This window comes from Gadus morhua, chromosome 1 (assembly GCF_902167405.1).
Source record: "Gadus morhua chromosome 1, gadMor3.0, whole genome shotgun sequence".
NCBI lineage: Eukaryota > Metazoa > Chordata > Actinopteri > Gadiformes > Gadidae > Gadus > Gadus morhua.
In genome coordinates, this window is record NC_044048.1 from 6,834,478 (window position 1) to 6,853,035 (window position 18,558).

The 18,558-nt window shown below is 44.2% G+C and overlaps 1 long non-coding RNA gene across 1 annotated transcript in view; it reads left to right on the forward strand.

Moving 5' to 3' along the window:
* The window catches only part of LOC115548670 (uncharacterized), a 23,143-nt gene extending 5,076 nt beyond the window's left edge, over positions 1-18,067 (forward strand). The window contains exon 2 of the long non-coding RNA XR_003977628.1: positions 17,390-18,067. This is a non-coding gene — a long non-coding RNA (uncharacterized LOC115548670). The remainder of the gene's footprint in view (positions 1-17,389) is intronic.
* The last annotated feature ends 491 nt before the right edge of the window (positions 18,068-18,558 follow it).

Here is an 18,558-nt window from a genome sequence, read left to right on the forward strand (position 1 = left end):
CAGTAGGAGAGATAGATATATAGAGGAGAGAGAGTAGATAGCAGAAGAAGGCAAGAGACAGAGATGGAGAGATGGAGAGAGAGAGAGGGAGAGAGAGAGAGAGAGAGAGAGAGAGAGAGAGAGAGAGAGAGAGAGATAGAGGGAGAGAGGGAGAGAGAGAGAGAGGGAGAGAGAGAGAGAGAGAGAGAGAGTAGAGAGAGAGAAAGACTGCAGAGGCAGCACCTGGGACACTGATGGAGAGAGGAGCAGAGCACTTCTTCCTTCCTTCTCTCCTCCTCTTTCTGCACGCTCACATTTTTACCGTTCACATGCTTTCCTGCTCTTTGCGCATCATGGGCCTGCTACAGCACAGGCAGGGAGAGGGGGGAGGCGCTGGGGGTAGGGCTGTTCTGTCCAACACCCAACAATCTTCACGGCTATGTAAGTAAAAATTCTCTATCCGCTTTCTTCATTTTCTACTCTTACTCTCCTCTCCTCCTCTGTCCATCCATTTCGCCGGTCAGTCTCTCACAGTGTAGGGAAAGAGAGATAAAGCGCTAGGGGTCTTTGTGCGGCTCTCTACCTGAGCGCCTCTGAGCGTGTCAAGGTGAAGCCGGTGGTTGTGGGCAACACTTCATGCTATGTCACGCTGGTGTTATTGAGTTACCAGGGCTGCAGGGGAGTTTCTCTTTCGATATGTGTCCAACTGTTGGATAAATGCCACGCTTTAAAGAAAAAATGTGTATTTGTTCATCTTTCAAATGCTGAGAGGACAAGCATGGTCACTGATATAACAGGCTTTAGAATCCATGGTGATTCGGGGTTGTCTGTCGTTGATTATTTTTAAGGCAATGGCAGTTGATATAGTTTCCTCTCCTGTCAGAAAACATGTAACATACTGTATATATTCATCTACGGTAGACACAATAGGTCCATACTTGATGCAACCGTGCCACTGAAAAATATGAATGAAGGGTGTAAAATATGAAACTCGTATCTGCAAACATGAGCAAGAAGTTCCGCTGCATACGTTAGGGGCGATTCAGATTCACACTCGAGGCCCAGAGTGCCTGTAATTGTTCATCATCATCATTTGTGAGCCATTCTAAGTTACCGCATGCATCAAAAGTTTTTTGCATCCGTTTTTTTGTGTCTGTGTGTGTGTGTGTGTGTCTGTGTGTGTGTGCGTGTGCGTGTGTGTGTGTGTATGTGTATTTAGAATGTATAAGCTACTCATTAAGCAGCCTTTACGGTGGGGGCATGGGAGTGGGTTTGCCAATGTGGGGCCGGTGGGGGCGTGGGCCGGAGGATCCTGACCTTTTGACTGGGTGGGGCTGGAGGTTAGGCGGGACCTAGGCCGGACACGCCCGAGGACAGTGGCCTGCTTGGGGAACATACTTCTTTATATGCCCATATGAACAAGAGCAACTATGGAATGTAAAGAAGTATGTATCCCAGGTCAGGAACATGATTCAGCGCAGCAGGATAAAGGACAAACACACACACACACACACACACACACACACACACACACACACACACACACACACACACACACACACACAATCACACGCACACAAAAAAAAACAATCGCACACACACACACACACACACACACACACACACACACACACACACACACACACACACACACACACACACACACACACACACACACACAGAGAGCCTTAACCACAAATAGAATCATCTAATTCTTTGACCAATGGATTTGTATCATATTGTGGTAATTATCTCAAAGGTTTGTCATTTCTTTCAGGTATGTTCTACAGAAAACACGACATGAAGGAAAACTATGTTTTAACTGTAATTACCGGCAGTCAAAAAGAAAGTATCGTCTGATGTTTGTGTCATTTTTTCCAGAATCACTGGCATATGTTTTATACTTTAATGACAATTAATTCAAGAATAACTAATGGCCTCAATCTGACTTTGAATTATTGGCAATTTCTAACGTTTTTAATGGTGTGAAACTTCTATGATTTATAGAGTATGTTACACACACACAGAGAACCAGATACACTGGGCATTTTTGTATGTGTGCGTGCGCACACACACACACACACACACACACACACACACACACACACACACACACACACACACACACACACACACACACACACACCCACAACAGACAACGACAGTAGTTTCCAGTAACTGTTCAGTGATTAAATGCTTGCTAATGGAAATGGATATTTCAAGAAGACGGTAAGAAAGAGGAAGTAGCTGAGACTGGAGGGTTTGATCCTCCAGATCACCTCCTCTGACGCCTGTATGTAGTCAGAGTGTCTGCCCACCTCTTATCGGCCGGGTCATGTCTAGTGAGTTTAGGATGAAGCCAGTCATCTCTAACCTGTGTGTCATTTCGTAGTGTAGCCAAATCCTTTTGCTTACCCCTGAGGCTATAACAATTTCCATTAAAAAAATCGAAATAAATAAGCAAATCGGAAATAAACTGAAATTTCAAATGTATCTTGTCTTTCTCTGTACCTTTGCTTAGAGAGACACACAATAACCTTAATCGTGGCCTATTACAGCAAAGCCTTCTGTGTGCCTTTCTAAATCATTCTACAATGTTATTGGGACTCTAATATTTAATTAAATTGAACAATGTAGGATTTTGGACTAAAGGCTGGTCCACGAGCAGCAGAAGACCGGAGGGTTGATTCAGTACTGGCTGTTGTGTGTGTGGGCCCAGCCCTGCTGAACTTCCAGAACTATTTTCGAAATGCTTACAAAACTATTGTAGACCAGATTTGTATTCATTGGATGACATGGGCTTCAAACCCATGTTATCAATTTGAATTATTACAGTTAGTGTGGTTATTAGCAACTGCGTCACTTTCTCGGTGTATGTATGGCCTAGTTTAAATATGAGCACTGTATATGGCCTAGATAGATTTACCTGTCCCTCTTTGGTTGTTATTTGGGCCACCTTGCATATGATGACCGTGATCAGTGTGTGTGTGTGTGTGTGGGTGTGTGTGTGCGTGTGTGTGTGTGTGTTTGTGTGTATGTGTGTGTGTGTGTGTGTGTGTGTGTTTGTGTGTGTGTGTTTTCGTGTTTCTATGTGTGTGTGTGTGTGTGTGTGTGTGTGTGTGTGTGTGTGTGTGTGTGTGTGTGTGTGTGTGTTTGTGTGTGTGTGTGTGTGTGTGTGTGTGTCGAGAGCGTGTCCAAATGGGTGTGTTGGATAGTGACAGGGCTAGTCATCCAGACAGCATCTCAAAGCCACTGGACCAACCGATAGACGGAGACATGAGAGAAGCCATATGGAACACAGACGCATTGTTCTGTGTTTGCGTTCTTGCGTGTGTTGTGTGTTTGTACCGGTGAATTGTAAGAAGCAGATAGAAAAGGTCATTGTACTGTTGGAGAATTTGGGGATAAAAGGTTACAAAATGTAGGGCAACAGTGGTGAGAGAGAGAGAGAGAGAGAGAGAGAGAGAGAGAGAGAGAGAGAGAGAGAGAGAGAGAGAGAGAGAGAGAGAGAGAGAGAGAGAGAGAGATAGGAGAGACTGTGAAAGAGAGAAGATGGAAGGTAGAAACAGATAGGGAACAGAGCATATATATATATATTGTAGTGGGAAACTTGTAGTGTAGTGGGGAGCAAATTGTAGCCAATAAGCTTGTGAGATTAGACGAGCTGAGAGAGAGAGAGAGAGAGAGAGAGAGAGAGAGAGAGAGAGAGAGAGAGAGAGAGAGAGAGAGAGAGAGAGAGAGAGAGAGAGAGAGAGAGAGAGAGAGGGGGGGGGGGGGGAGAGAGAGAGAGAGAGAGAGAGAGAGAGAGAGAGAGAGAGAGAGACAGTGGATTGATAATGGGGAAAGAGAAGTGCTGGTGAGGGGGGGCAGTATGAACGTATGAATGCAGGAATGTGTGTGTGTGTGTGTGTGGGGGGGGGGGGGGGGGGTCAGGTAGTGAGCATGGGGGGGTGGGGGTTGTTCTGTCACACTGCTTGTGTCAGCAGGTGGATGCTCTCATCAGGACATTAAATATGCAACAATGCTGACTCCGGCACCGTGCTGAGACAGCCAAACGCTTGGGCAGCCGCGGAGGAAAGAGGGGGGGGGGGGGTTAAACGACTACACCCTGCAGCAACGCTTTGTCCCACCGCTGCATGACGCCCACGTAGCTCTCCCACAACAAACATATCCCCCCACCCCAGGGTGCTTCCCTGGTTGAGGACCTGATGACCAGTGGCTCCCTTCAGTGGGATGAGGGGAGGGGTCCCACCCCTGGAGGGCGCCCCTGCTGGTAAAGGGCGGCTCACCACCTCTGATCCATTTCTGAAAGAAAGGTTCAGACACATGGATGGCATTAGCATCCATCAGGAGTGTGTTGTTCACGTATGAAAGGGCTTGATTACAGGACTGTGGGGACACAGCGAGCACGCATAGACCACTTTAGATATTGAAAGCGTCTAGAGGAATTTATGTGTGTGTATGGTGTGTGTGTTTGTGTGTGCGTGTGCGTGTGTGTGTGTGTGTGTGTGAGTGTGTGGCAGTGTGCTTTAGTTTGCTGACAAAACCTGTGACAACACAGACTATTGCTCCAGATACAAAGGTGTAATTTATATAACGTGTATTTTTTTTTTCCTTTCAATCATGTTAATTGGAAGAGTGCCATCTATAGAATAGAAGAGTGCTGTCGGAGAGCAGTGGAAGTTGAGGCGGATGCGGTGGAGTCGATCATGTATAGTGTTGCCTTGTTTCTGAAGCAAGGACACAGACAGCCTGTGATGGTAAATCTGACCACCCCCCCTCACCCCCGTCCCCCGAGTATTTATCTCCTTAGAAAAGCTCTCAGAGGGATTGCACATCCAAGGCACCCCCGGGCAAGCACATACACATAAACACACTTACACCCAAACTCAAACGCACACACACACACACAAAAAACACACGCACACACACACACTCAAACACACGCACACACACACACACACACACACACACACACACACACACATAGACACACACACACACACTCACACACACACACACACACACACTCAAACACACGCACACACACACACAAACAAACAGACACACACTCAAACACAAGCACACACACACACACAAACACACACACACACACACACACACACACATACACGCACACGTCTCCAAAGGGCACAAATATATTATTAAAGTCCAAACTTATTTACTTTGAACAGCTCCAACACACATACATATGGATTAGAACCTATATACGCACACACACACACACACACACACACACACACACACACACACACACACACACACACACACACACACACACACACACACACACACACACACACACTTTCTGCATGCTCATCATTACCTCAAACAAGCAGGTATTGATTTGTGTTGGATTGTTCAAAAGCTGTGTCAGGAGATTATTATTTAATTAGTTTACATATGTATTTCTTTGATATTATCACAATATATGGGTCGACAGATGATGTAGTATTATATCAATGAGCTTAACCACTGTTCCTGATTCAGGTTATAATTTCATGAATATAATGACAAATGTATAATTGGAAATAGCCTCTTGTAAAAATGAAAAATAGAGTAAAAAAAAGTGGATCACAAGAAAGAGAATTGATGGAAGCCAGAGCAGGAAATAAATATTAAAGAGATAACATGATAAATTACTCCAGAAACACAATAAACGACTCCGAATTATGATGCTTAAAAGTCCATTAGTAAATTAGTAAGGTAATATAGGGATCTTATTTTAGGAATGATTATTCAATCGTTATTACAGAACATGGAAATCAATTAAAAGACAGGCACACGCAAACACACACACACACACACACACGCATACACACACACACACACACACACACACACACAGACAACCCCCCCCCCCCCCCACACACACACACACACACACACACACACACACACACACACACGCATACAGTATACACAAAATGTGTTTAAAAAGAGCAGAAGAATCAATTATGCACACATTGCCACACAAACACACACACACACACACACACACACACACACACACACACACACACACACACACACACACACACACACACACACACACACACACACACACACACACACACACATACACAAACATAAGCCGATCAGCCCTTGCACTAGTACTGGAATCAATGCGGTGGTCATTTGTTTCAATCAATTAAACAGACTCCTGCTTGAATCAGACTCCAATAGACTCTAGGAGGCTGTTTAAGATACAGCACACAGGTATTTGGGACTGCCTTACTGTATTTGTGTGTGTGGCTGTGTGCCTGTGTGTTTGTGTTTGTGTCTGTGTTTTAACCTTTCCTAGAACTTGCATTTTGATAAATATTTCACGTTCATATGACTCTAAGTTCTTCCTCTCGGAGCAATGCTAGTAATTCATAATTGATCCTTATCGTTCATCTTTGTATCATATACTTCTGCTGCACTGCTGTCAGAACGACTCTTTGGTTGCCATGGGTACCTACATGTACCCTTTATCCAACCTGGAGAAACACAACGGATTTGCTAAAGATCCTAAAAACAAACAACAAAAATAAGATCCACATGGAGGACACCGTTGTGAAAGGTAGTCAAACAAAAGCCCTTGAGTAATACTGTTGATAGGAGCAGGCAGAGAGGCTGTGCTCCTTCAGACCAGCGCTCAGATCACTGTGAGGCAGCTAGGCTGGGAGACTGTGGGAAGTAATTAAAGGAACAAGGGTGCTGTGTGGTGATGTTGGCCAAACAGCCCTCATACACACATACACACACTCTCTGGGTCCTATAGACACTTCAGCTCAATGAGGCACACACCTTTCAACATACATACATGCACACACGCACACACACAAATACACGGTCCATGTGCATGCATTCAATGCACACAAAATAATCACAAATAGAGCAACAACCACACAGGTTCATACACACACACAAATGCATAAATGCTGGCACATTGACAGCCACCCATTCCTCACATTGAGGTGTTCTGTACAGTGACATCCTTTATAATGGGTTTAAAGTCATATTATTATTGTAATTACACGCATACTCTCTGTTTATAAGGTCATACCATTTAAAAAGCATCATCTGTTAACTGTCTGATCACATTGCTTTACTTTACATGCTGAGAATAGGAACATAAACAGGAACAAATACGCCCATAACCCTAACGTCTTTCTTGTGAAGCAGCTAGCCGACCAATCATCTGTAAAGGCAGGCAGACATAGTGGTAAGCCATGAAACAGAGGCGCAAGCAGGAATGACAAAGGAAAATCAATCATATAGCCTGCCGGCCGAACCGGTGAGGTTTATTGGCATTCGACCGGCCAGCAGTTCAGCAAGTCAGTTTGTCAGCAGATAAGGTGAGGACCTGGTCGTCCAGTCAGGCAGGAGCGGCCAGACCGAGTGGAGCTGAGGTCTGTCTATCAGCCGTTACTCACCCGGCTCAGTGAGTCCTTCTGTCGAGCTGCAGAACCTCTGCAGAACCAGGTCCAACAGCCCCCCCTTGAGAAGGCCCTCCCCTGCCTCTCTACCCACTGTAGGGGTCAGCATGGTCCTTGTGAGCATTCCTCTGTCATCACATTCACTGCAAGAAGCATTACTAGAGGAGGAGAGAGGCTGAGGAAGACAATTACGTGTGTGTGTGTGTGTGTGTGTGTGTGTGTGTGTGTGTGTGTGTGTGTGTGTGTGTGTGTGTGTGTGTGTGTGTGTGTGTGTGTGTGTGTGTATGTGTGAGTGTGTGTGTGTGTGTGTGTGTGTGTGTGTGTGTGTGTAGTAGCAAGACCAGTGGTGGGGATGAGGATGATGCTGATGGTTGCGGTACAGGTGTCATAAAGGTGAATTATGCACTGAATTAAAGGGAAATGGAGAGAAAGTAAGCATGGTAGACAGAGTCTCAGCCCAAACCTCCATAAAGAGTAATGAGTTCTGATCTTTTCCACTGATCGTTGTGTGCTAGAGATAATTGCTTCCATTTTGTTTCGCAGAGACGATTACAGTGTATGCTAGGCAGATAACCATCTGTAACAGTGGGGCTTAAGGCATCTAAAGGATTGTTGCTGTATCAGCAGAGTAGAAACTATAGGTCTAGAGAGCTCTGGGATGCCAGTGGCTGAAGGCTATTGTTGTAGTTACAACTCTCTACACCGACTCTCTCTCTAACCCTCGATAGAATTATAGCAGAATTGTAAATACGTACAAATTTAGATGACAAATTATTAATCTATGAAAAAAAAACTTGAAATGCTGTTCTTTAATGTTAATTCAATCAAATAAATCTCAGTAATTTGTAGTGAAACACCTTTGTCTGTAATTGCTACAAATCAGCTACAGACAGCTACGAATCACCAAACCTCAAATAATACTATTGTAGTCTCACAATGCTTGATTCAGCCGCTGTTATGATCTCTTGACTTTGTCCTGGCTTTTCTTTTTACTGAAAAACGCATGGGAGTGAGAAAAGAAGAGGAAGCAGAGAGTGAGGCTGTCGTCTGTCTCGTGTCTTGTGTGGCAGATATGACTAGTCCACTGGGTTGCTTGGATTTGTGTGGACAACTAAATGTGAGGCGCTTGAAGAGCGTAGAGGGGAGGAGTGACAGTGGAGAGAGGAGACGACTTGGGGAGGTGGGTTGGGATTCGGGGGGCAATGCGGCATTAAGTCCTAGGGCACACGCTGCTGGTTAAATCCAGTATATGGCAAGTTGACACATAATCTTGTCCAAACGTGTTGAGAAGCTATCTCTGCATTGACCGTTAGAAAAAGCCCCCTCATACTAACTCTGCTCCACCAGCCCAATGGTAGATAGGGGCTCATCTCTGGACTCACTTTAATCACACCTTGCCATTTATCTTCCCACAAGGTCCCTCAGAGGCTGTAGTCAATTCTCCATTCTTCCCTTATTGTCTGCAATAAAGACCCAACTGATATAATGAATGCTCTCAGTCACACCATGGTGGAACAGTGGAACACCCTATAGCGCTGCAGAAAGGAGAGGGATGACAAAAGGCACCACCCAGTCCCTTTACCACAGGCGGTTCCTTTATTCCTGATCAGCTCCTTACTGACTGCAACTGCATTGGATTTCTGTGTGGCAGCAGAGTGAATTTGTGTGAGGCCCGTACTGAATGCACTGCTAATACCCACCGCGGTGGTGGCAGTCGGTTCGTCAGGAGACGGGTGTGGAAGGGCTGGAGTTAGAGAGAGAGAGAGAGAGAGAGAGAGAGAGAGAGAGAGAGAGAGAGAGAGAGAGAGAGAGAGAGAGAGAGAGAGAGAGAGAGAGAGAGAGAGAGATATGGATGAGGATAAGCCCTCAGCAAAAGGTGAAGTATATTGTATGTATATGGACCATGTATGTAAAATGAAGGAAAGATAGAATAACAGAAAGAACATGGGAGAGAGAAAGATGAAAGGCACAAGGCCCTGATATAAGAGAGATGCAGGAGTTAGGGGGTCATTAGTATACACTACCGGTTAAGGACCTGGGTGGGGGCCGAGGTGCAGAAGTGAAGACATTTGTCCCCTTAAATTTTTGATTGTGAATCCTCAATTCTGCTTTAGCTTGAGAAAAAAAAAAGTTTTGCTATTTTATTGTGTCCATTTATGAGCAACATACACTCAAATTTGTCTGAGTTGATAAGGCTTAATAGCACTATTTACAATGTGTTGGATTCCCAAAGATGAGGGAGGGTTGGGGTTGTTATCACCCAATAACTTTGATTTTGGTGGTTGCTGATAGATTCTAAGGTAAAAAAAAATAGAATCTGCTTTGGGGTTTGAATCATTTTAATGGAGCAAAATCCCAAGCCGAAAGAGATCAATGCTGCAGTAGGTCACTAGTGGGAGACCCATTCCCTGGATGCTATCTAGGTGCTTTTATGGTCTGTGATCCGGTGGGGTCAAATTGTGTTGTCCTGGCTAGGCTGGTGGATGTTCAATGCCAGATGAAATTGTGGTGCGATACCCTGAAGATATATTATATCTAGTCTGGATCACGCAGGACATGTGCATGAGGAGACATACAATGTATACAATGAAAATAGTTTACCCTACATTGAGGATACAGATAATGACAACCAAAAACAACCTTTGGTTTGTGTGTATACTGCATGTGCATATAGCATGTAGATAGATTGGTAACTTATACACATATTTCTATGTGTAGAAGGAGGAGGAGAGGATGTGGCTCATGGAGGCGGGGTGGGGAGGGGGGGTGTCTTCTTATGGTCCCGTTTTCTTCTCTGATCAACCAATCAGGCGAAGGAATTTGCTGAGTCAGTTCACCTACCCAGCTCCCTCCCCCCCCCCTTGCACGCCCTCTTGCTTTCACCACTAACCCCCCAGTCCTGGTGCTGCTCACGTCCAGACGCAGGTAGGAGGAACTGCCGTGTGTTCTGGGGGAGTTGAGGCGGTTGCTGCTGCATCACACTGCAGCAAGTCTTTCCTCACACCCTTCACCCCCACCACTAGGGGCCAGTATTAGGGCGAGGGCGGCCGGGAGAATTGTATCGAGAATGGTGCTAGGCCTCCACCTAAACCTCACTGCCTAAACCTATGACGCACCATTTGCAATGCTTCCGTAGTTGATATCAAACTCATCCTTCCTAACCAAGTTGTAATAAAAAGCAATACAGGAATACTGCGATGAGCAATTCACCATCCCCACAGCATCGCACCTCCGCTACCTGCTGGAAGGGTCTTATTAGACTGAATAAATATTGTCAGCCATAGAAGATTACGTTTACAACCAGAATACCGGTAAGCTTGTTGTATAACTGTCGAAGGAGATGACTCGAACATAGTAGGAAACAGAAATCTTAGTTAACTGTGTTCATTATGTTCCTTTGAGACATTGATATTATTTTATTTTATTTTATTCAATAATTGTATCATCCCAATGGCATTAACCACTTGATTGACAATAATTGTCTGTCGAACTTTGACACACGGTTTCAAGACTTTGCCTTATTTGAGCCAATATCTACATTTATGTGCTATCCATTTGGGGAAGATGTTGAGGTTGATTTCCTCGCATCAATAATTGCAGCACTGTTTTCCGAACTCGTCAGCAGTGAAGATTGAGATTTTGATAGTACAAGCTGATATTGAGCTTAAGTCCAGGGCTCATGGACAATTTTGGAACTTACTCACAAAGTAGTATTCAAACATCAGGAAAAGGGCTACCTCCCTGACTACATTATTTGCCTTTACTAACTAACTTATGCCAGTCACTCTTTTCCCACATGAAGATTATCAAGTCTAAGTACCGTTCCACCATGACTGATGGTCATTTGGAAGCCTGCTTGGGACGAGCTACCAGCAGCTACTGTCCGGACTATGCAATCCTGGCTGACTCCATTCAGTGCAAGTCAGAGTATGTAATCAGTATATATAATAAAAATGGTTTCGCATCTTGCTAAAGTAGGTAGATCATTTTTACCTGCTAGTTTTGAGAGTAGTTCGCAAGCCGAAAAAGTGTTAGCACCCCTGGCTTAGAGCGTATGTATTTTTTTTGAAAATCGTTCTCAATTGACTTTATGGCCTTTTAATATTCTCAAGCTATAATGTCTGCATCTTTTTATAAGGATGAATATTGGAGAGTTGAAAAATCTGCAGAGCGTAGTACAGTGTGTGGTGTACGCAGACTGATGTTTATCCTGATCCGTGTGGTTGAGTCGATGATGGGTTCTGGCAGCACGCCGGCCTGTTGGGGGCCCGGGTCTCTGGTCGCCGCACCTCCAGTGTAAAGGGTCTCTGGTCGCCGCACCTCCAGTGTAAAGGGTCTCTGGTCGCCTCCCCCTGACCAACACACCTCCAGTGTAAAGGGTCTCTGGTCGCCTCCCCCTGACCAATACACCTCCAGTGTAAACCCTGACACCACAACCACCCACCAAGCAAGAGCCAGCCGTCAGCAGCAGGAGACAGAGGGACAGAGAGAGAGAACGGAGTGGAGGAGAAGGGAGAGAGATAGAAGGCATTTTGCACTGCCAAGCAGGTTTGTTCGCTCCTCGACAGATGTATATTCCGGGGTATATTCCCCGTTCGTCAAGGAGCCGGCTTTCTTGGTTAATTGGAGCAGGCGGGACGATGCACAGAGTCCTCTTTAGAATAATTAGCAAACGCTTATAGAGAGAAGACAGACGGTGTCCAACGCGCCTGTCAAGTCCAGCTGTCAATAAATGTACACAGCGTTCATTTGGAGGGGGACATATACCGCCGTATGCCAGGTTGATTGGGGTCAGGGGGGGTGAGTTGGGTCCGGGGGGGAACACCAGTGTCGGGGTGTGTCTCCCTCTCCTCTAGGGGCTATACATAGCGCTGTCCTGGCTGCTCCTTCATTGGCTGGCTAGTGCTTCGAACGTCCCTCCCTTGGGGACACTGCAAAACCCATGCTGACCTTCTCTCCGTGACCCCATGGGCTGTCTTTACCGCTACCATCTCTTTATCTGCCTTCCTGTCTCTGTTTCAACCCCCGACTCACTTTCCTCTCTCTCTCTCTCTCTCTCTCCCTCCCTCCCTCCCTCCCTCCCTCCCTCCCTCCCTCCCTCTCTCTCTCTCTCTCTCTCTCTCTCTCTCTCTCTCTCTCTCTCTCTCTCTCTCTCTCTCTCTCTCTCTCTCTCTCTACAATGCTGGGTGCCAGGGTCCAGCTGTCCCCAACACTCATTCCTCTTGTCTCCAATATAAGGTCAGGAATGCAGAGGACGGCAGAGTCCCAGAATAGATAAATATTCACATGATAGAGGGCACCGAGCACACACACGCACACACACATGCATACGTATACATTCACACATACACATGCATACACAAACACATTCATCCACACACATACATATTCAAACACAATACATGCATTCTCTGAAACACACACACAGACACGCACTAAAACAGACACTTTTATAAACACTGGCATGCACACACACAGGTTCTCTGAAACACATGCCCATACATATACACACACATCCATATCCACAGACACACAACCGCACTTAAAGCCATCTGACGGCCAGGGGATCCCTGCAGCAGCTCAGCGGGAGACGGCTCCCCCTGCAGGCCACGGTTAGCAGGCGTCTGAGGAGGTTAATGCTAAAGCAACAAGGGCTGTCAGGGTTGTGTTTGAAGATCTGAGCGGAGCGTCTAGAGGAGCAGGCCCGAGGCCGGGCTGTGCACGGTGAGGCCAGAGAGCACGCGGTGTGACAGTAGGACTGACGGAGGGAATGTCTCCTTAAGCTGGAGAAAACCTGTGATGAAAAGCATTTCAAGTGCCGCACTTTCTCCTCTGAGTTCGCACACACACACACACACACACACACACACACACACACTCACATTCCCTTATCCTCTCTATCATTACCACATAAGAGCAATCATTCACCATTGTTTGTGCGAGCAGAAAGCGCTCAATCTGGAGACTTCTGATGCACACATCCACACGCAGACCCGCATACAGTACAGATACACGTAAGCATCCAGACACAACCCCACGCACAGTAGGTCTACACATTCTGCAGTGCTGCGTGTTGCAGACGCTGAAGGACAGCAGTTAACTGACAGGTCTGGACCTCAGGCCAGACCATTTTTCTCTTCTCCTCCACTGTGTGTTCTGTATGTGTGTGTGTGTGTGTGTGTGTGTGTGTGTGTGTGTGTGTGTGTGTGTGTGTGTGTGTGTGTGTGTGTGTGTGTGTGTGTGTGTGCATGTGTGTTTTTGTTTCCTTCACTTCTTCTCCATCGTGCCCTTTTCCTACATCAACATGTTGACGTCAATGATTCTTTAATTAAATATAAAAAAAAAACTAAGAGATAAAAAGAGAGTGAATAATCTCACTCCTTGACAGTCTAGTATCTTTTTATGTCTGTTAGTTTTTTTAATCAACTGGAATTAAAAATAAATGTACTAATTTAAGTGTGAATTAATCGAGCCGTGCATTGTAAGAGAGACAATCAATTTGATTTTGGATCAAAAGATATTGAATTCGTAAGCAAGGTGACGATGATTTTGTCCAATATAGGCATATATATATATTTATATATATATTAAGTCAAAGCCTTGGCCTTGGAAGGAACAATATCACTATCTTGTGAATGGATACTACTGAGAAAAGTTCACCATTTTGTCGAAATTTATCGAAACATAAATATCTTTCACAATGAAACACTGCACCAAAACCACGTGCTCTCTTCACAAAACTGATTCTTTCCACCAAAACAATAAACACAGCTATAAAATGAACATCTCTTAGAGTGCTTCAATTACAGTTTTTCTCGATTGTATACACACAAAAAATTTAACTATTCACATTATTCTGAAAACTTGAAGCTCATGTATCAACTACAAGACCAAAGAATGCTAAACTCTAAGCACAATTCCATTGTTTTCACACATATAGAAATTCTAAATCAAATTTTGCAAAACTATGAGCACAAGTCTCATTATTTAGCACACTTAGTTCACCTGGAAAACACAGGTCTTCAAAACGCCACACCCAATTACCAATTGGTCTCACTCACTTCTCAGCTGTTCAAACTCAACTCACCAAAGACTTCAACCTGAGAGCATAAAAGAGCCTTGTTGATGTGACCAAGATGTTGTCCAATATAGGCGTAGGCCTATATATGTATATGTTTTATAATATTTATTCACCATCACAACCAATCATAAATAGCCGTATTCATTCACAAGATATTCATATTGTTCCTTCCCAGGCCAAGGCTGTGACTTAAAGGTTAGTAAACCCCAAAATGTTTTTGTTTTAATCTATGCCATTTTTCACGTTCTAAACTAAGACCCTAAGCTGTATTAAAATCGTATCTGTCTGTCAACCAGTTTCTCAAAGTACAACCCTGCTCCGAAAGTAGTTTTTTTCGTGACATTGAGGTGCCTTTTAGTGTGGGCTACTCTTCGATGTCCCCACACGGGCAGCGAGGTGTTCAGATTTGTGAAGCTGTCTCTTGGCAGATGTCAATGTTGAGAGACGGATATATATTTTTATAGTGTAAGGCCACGGTGTGTGTTTGTTTGTATGTATGTTGTTGTATGAAAGGGTTAAGTTCTCTGACAATAGTACAAAGCCACAGGGCCCTATCTTGCTCCCAGCGCAATTTACTTTCTACAATGAAGGATGTATCATTGCTAGTTTGCACCCGGCGCAAAGCCGATTTTCACCCGCAGCAAACTCGCGCCACTAAACTTGCGCCCTGAGAGGCGTGTTCCGGCGCAAATTATACATGGTGCTATCTTACAGAACGATGAAGCAGTTATGCAACTGACCGAAAAATACCTGGTCTAAGTGCACTAGTAGATATCGCAGTTGGTGTTGCTATTTTGACGTACCATGGCAGGTCGGAACTGCAACATAAGATTACACACCAGACACCAGTAGGCTATACATAGCAAAAACATGCCAACGATTTGCCTAATTGAAATATTATGACGATGATGTGGATTGTTGAGAAAAAAAATCCATAGGGGCTGCATGAGTGAACACTGTATTAGGCTATGCCATGCGTTGAAATAATAATAATAACAATAATAACTCGAGCAAAGTAGGCTTTATTCCAGCCTTACAAAACAAAATCGCCTTTTAGGGTCAATTATAAGGTTGGTTAAATTATTTGTGAAAGAACAGCTGGTATTAAACTGTATTTAAATCAATGCATCTGCAAACGCATATTTTCTTGACACCGACATCTTGTACAAGCCCATAACTTTTAGGATTGATGAGTATTTGATTGTGAGGAAACATCGTTTTACCGCGAGTGAGTGTTAAAAAAGAATGAATGTATGCAGGCGTGCATGTGTGCATCCATCTGTTTAAACACACGCAAACTAAACACGTAACGCATAATATAGTCCAATGTACATTAACGGGGGGACACATGCATATTAGGAAAACAAGTCAATAACGATAATGTATACAATACTGGTAAGAAACGATGTGTGTTAATGTATTGCCGCATACCATTAAATAGACCCACAGTTGCATAACATGTTTGTGTTAAGTTTTCTTTGCCGCAATTTACATGACGACTCAGCTATTCCATGTGTGAATCAGGCCATATTATTTGGCCATAAACTGAGCCATTTGAAGTTTGAAATTCATGTGGTCATGCATCTGTCTCATCGGAGACTGCAAAGGCGCTGTCAAAATATCAACTTGTCAGGTTCAAATGCACTCATGGATCTTAAAGGGGATGAGACTCTCATTGGTTTATTGCACGTTACGCCCAAACCACACCTACGGGTAATTAGGCTTCTTCAGGGCAACTCTTTTTAGATTTGCGTCGGGCGCAAGAGTCCTTTATCCGCTGGTATAATAGCAACCGCGGCAGAAACCCGCCCACAAAGCTACTTCCGATTTGTGCTTCTCACTTGCGTATCAGACCGTTAAAATAGGGCCCACAGTTTTTGGAACTTTTCATATGTAGCATCTATCATTATAAAGATCATACACAGAAATGGTACTAGCTTAAAAAAATATATAGATATAGATAGAGAGAGAATGAGTAACCCTAACCCTTTTCAGAGAGAGAGAGAGAGAGAGAGAGAGAGAGAGAGAGAGAGATAGAGAGAGAGAGAGAGAGAGAGAGAGAGAGAGAGAGAGAGAGAGAGAGAGAGAGAGAGAGAGAGAGAGAGAGAGAGAGAGAATTGAAATATTCAAGGTCAAACAGAGTTAATTGTCCCTGCTGTCCTTTCAAGCTAGCTTCATAAGCAGTGTTGGCAAGTTCATTAATTAAGTGTATGCCTTACTTTGTCTGAAGTCATTCAATGCACACAATTTACCAATGCTTGAGGATTGTTTGCTCTCTCGCTCTCCTTCTGTTGCTCTTGTTTCCATCCATTCTTTCTTTCTTTGTTAATACATATATTTGCACTCCTTGATATCCATTTCTCTTTCTCTCTTTATTTTTACAATTGCACTTAGAATTGAACTTGTATTTTGTCTTGTGTTTTATGTTGCAACTGACTGCTGTCCATCTTGGCCAGGTCTCTTTTGTAAAAGAGATATTAATCGCAATGAGATTAACCTGGTAGAATAAAGGATGCATTATATATTTTGTTTCTATGCAAAAAGGTACAAGGTTGCCCAATACAAGGGCAACTTCTCAATATGATGCCCAATAATCAATGACAACCAGTGTTTGTGGTGTGTGTGTGTGTGTGTGTGTGTGTGTGTGTGTGTGTGTGTGTGTGTGTGTGTGTGTGTGTGTGTGTGTGTGTGTGTGTGTGTGTCTGCGTGTGTGTGTGTGTGTGTGTGTGTGTGTGTGTGTGTGTGTGTGTGTGTGTGTGTTTTTCTCTGCACCTGTGTGAGTTTGCCATTCATTTCTCTCCATATATATGAGTATGCACACAACCTGTGTTTGTGATCCCAGTTTTCCTGAATCTTTGCTTCCTTTTCCTTCTGTATCTTTCAGGAATTCAGGCAGAGATCTTTTGGACAACCTCTCCCTCTCACCGTTCCTTGCTTCCTAGTCCAACATCCCAGCCAAAAATGCTTTGCTAAAGCTGGTAAAATGGAACCAAATCAACTGTTAAATGGATTTGGTCCCCTTCAACCAGCTGTAGCTGTGCATTGATCACAGCCAAACTGACATGAACAAGGAGTGACAGACACACAAAAATACAACCAAATAAGTAAAGAAGAGGGATGATGATGGTGGAAAAACCCTGGGAAGTGATGATTAGACGAGGCTCATAGTCCCGCTTGGCCTTCAGACAGCCACTTTAAATCTGTCAAATCCAGTGCTCGTACAGAGACAGTTGGACAGCCATTGGATCTAGGGGCGGCTAGCCAAGCAAGAATCAATGATTGTGGGGATTTATCTAATCAAACACATTTCCTCAAAGCATTTCCAAATGTCCAGGTAAGTGACCATGTACTGTATACATTTGTCCGTTGTTATAGATTATAGGGATATCTAGATTGTATGTTCAGGTTTGTTGTGTGAAAGCAGGAGTGTCGTGTGATTAAAAAGCTAACTTTGTGTGTGCGTGATATTACTCTTGCACAAATGTCTGTGCACACATACACACCTATGTGATACCTTATGCTAATGTCTGATCAATAAAGGCCCATCCTTGAGTTACCTAAACTGCTGAAGTGATCTTTGCTTGGACGTGTGGTCTTACTGGGGAGAGATGGCTGATATAGTGAGGTCAGTTCGGGCTGGCAGTGTGGTGAGCAGTTGCGGTCTTAACAGAGGTAGGAGGCATAGGTAGCTGGCCGTTTTTTTTAACACAAACAGAGACGAAGCAAGACGAGTCTAAACGTGAAAATAAAATTAAGGGGTTAGGAAAAGGGTTAATAAATGAAGTTACCCAAGTGGCTCAAATAAAAGAAAAAAGCGAAAAGACACCAGTAAGTATTTGGCCACGCTGCCAAAGATTACACACTTTTTTACCGCTACTGTTTGGGATACAGACAGGAATAAAGCGTTGAACATGCCGCTACAGCAGCAGCAGCTAGCTTTGAAGTGGCGCTAGGTGAAGACCTTTGAGAAGACGTAAATAAGTAGGACTCTGTGTCAGAAGTGTGTGATGTGGAGAACAATCTATCTTTTCTCTCTCATACTCTCTGTCTCTC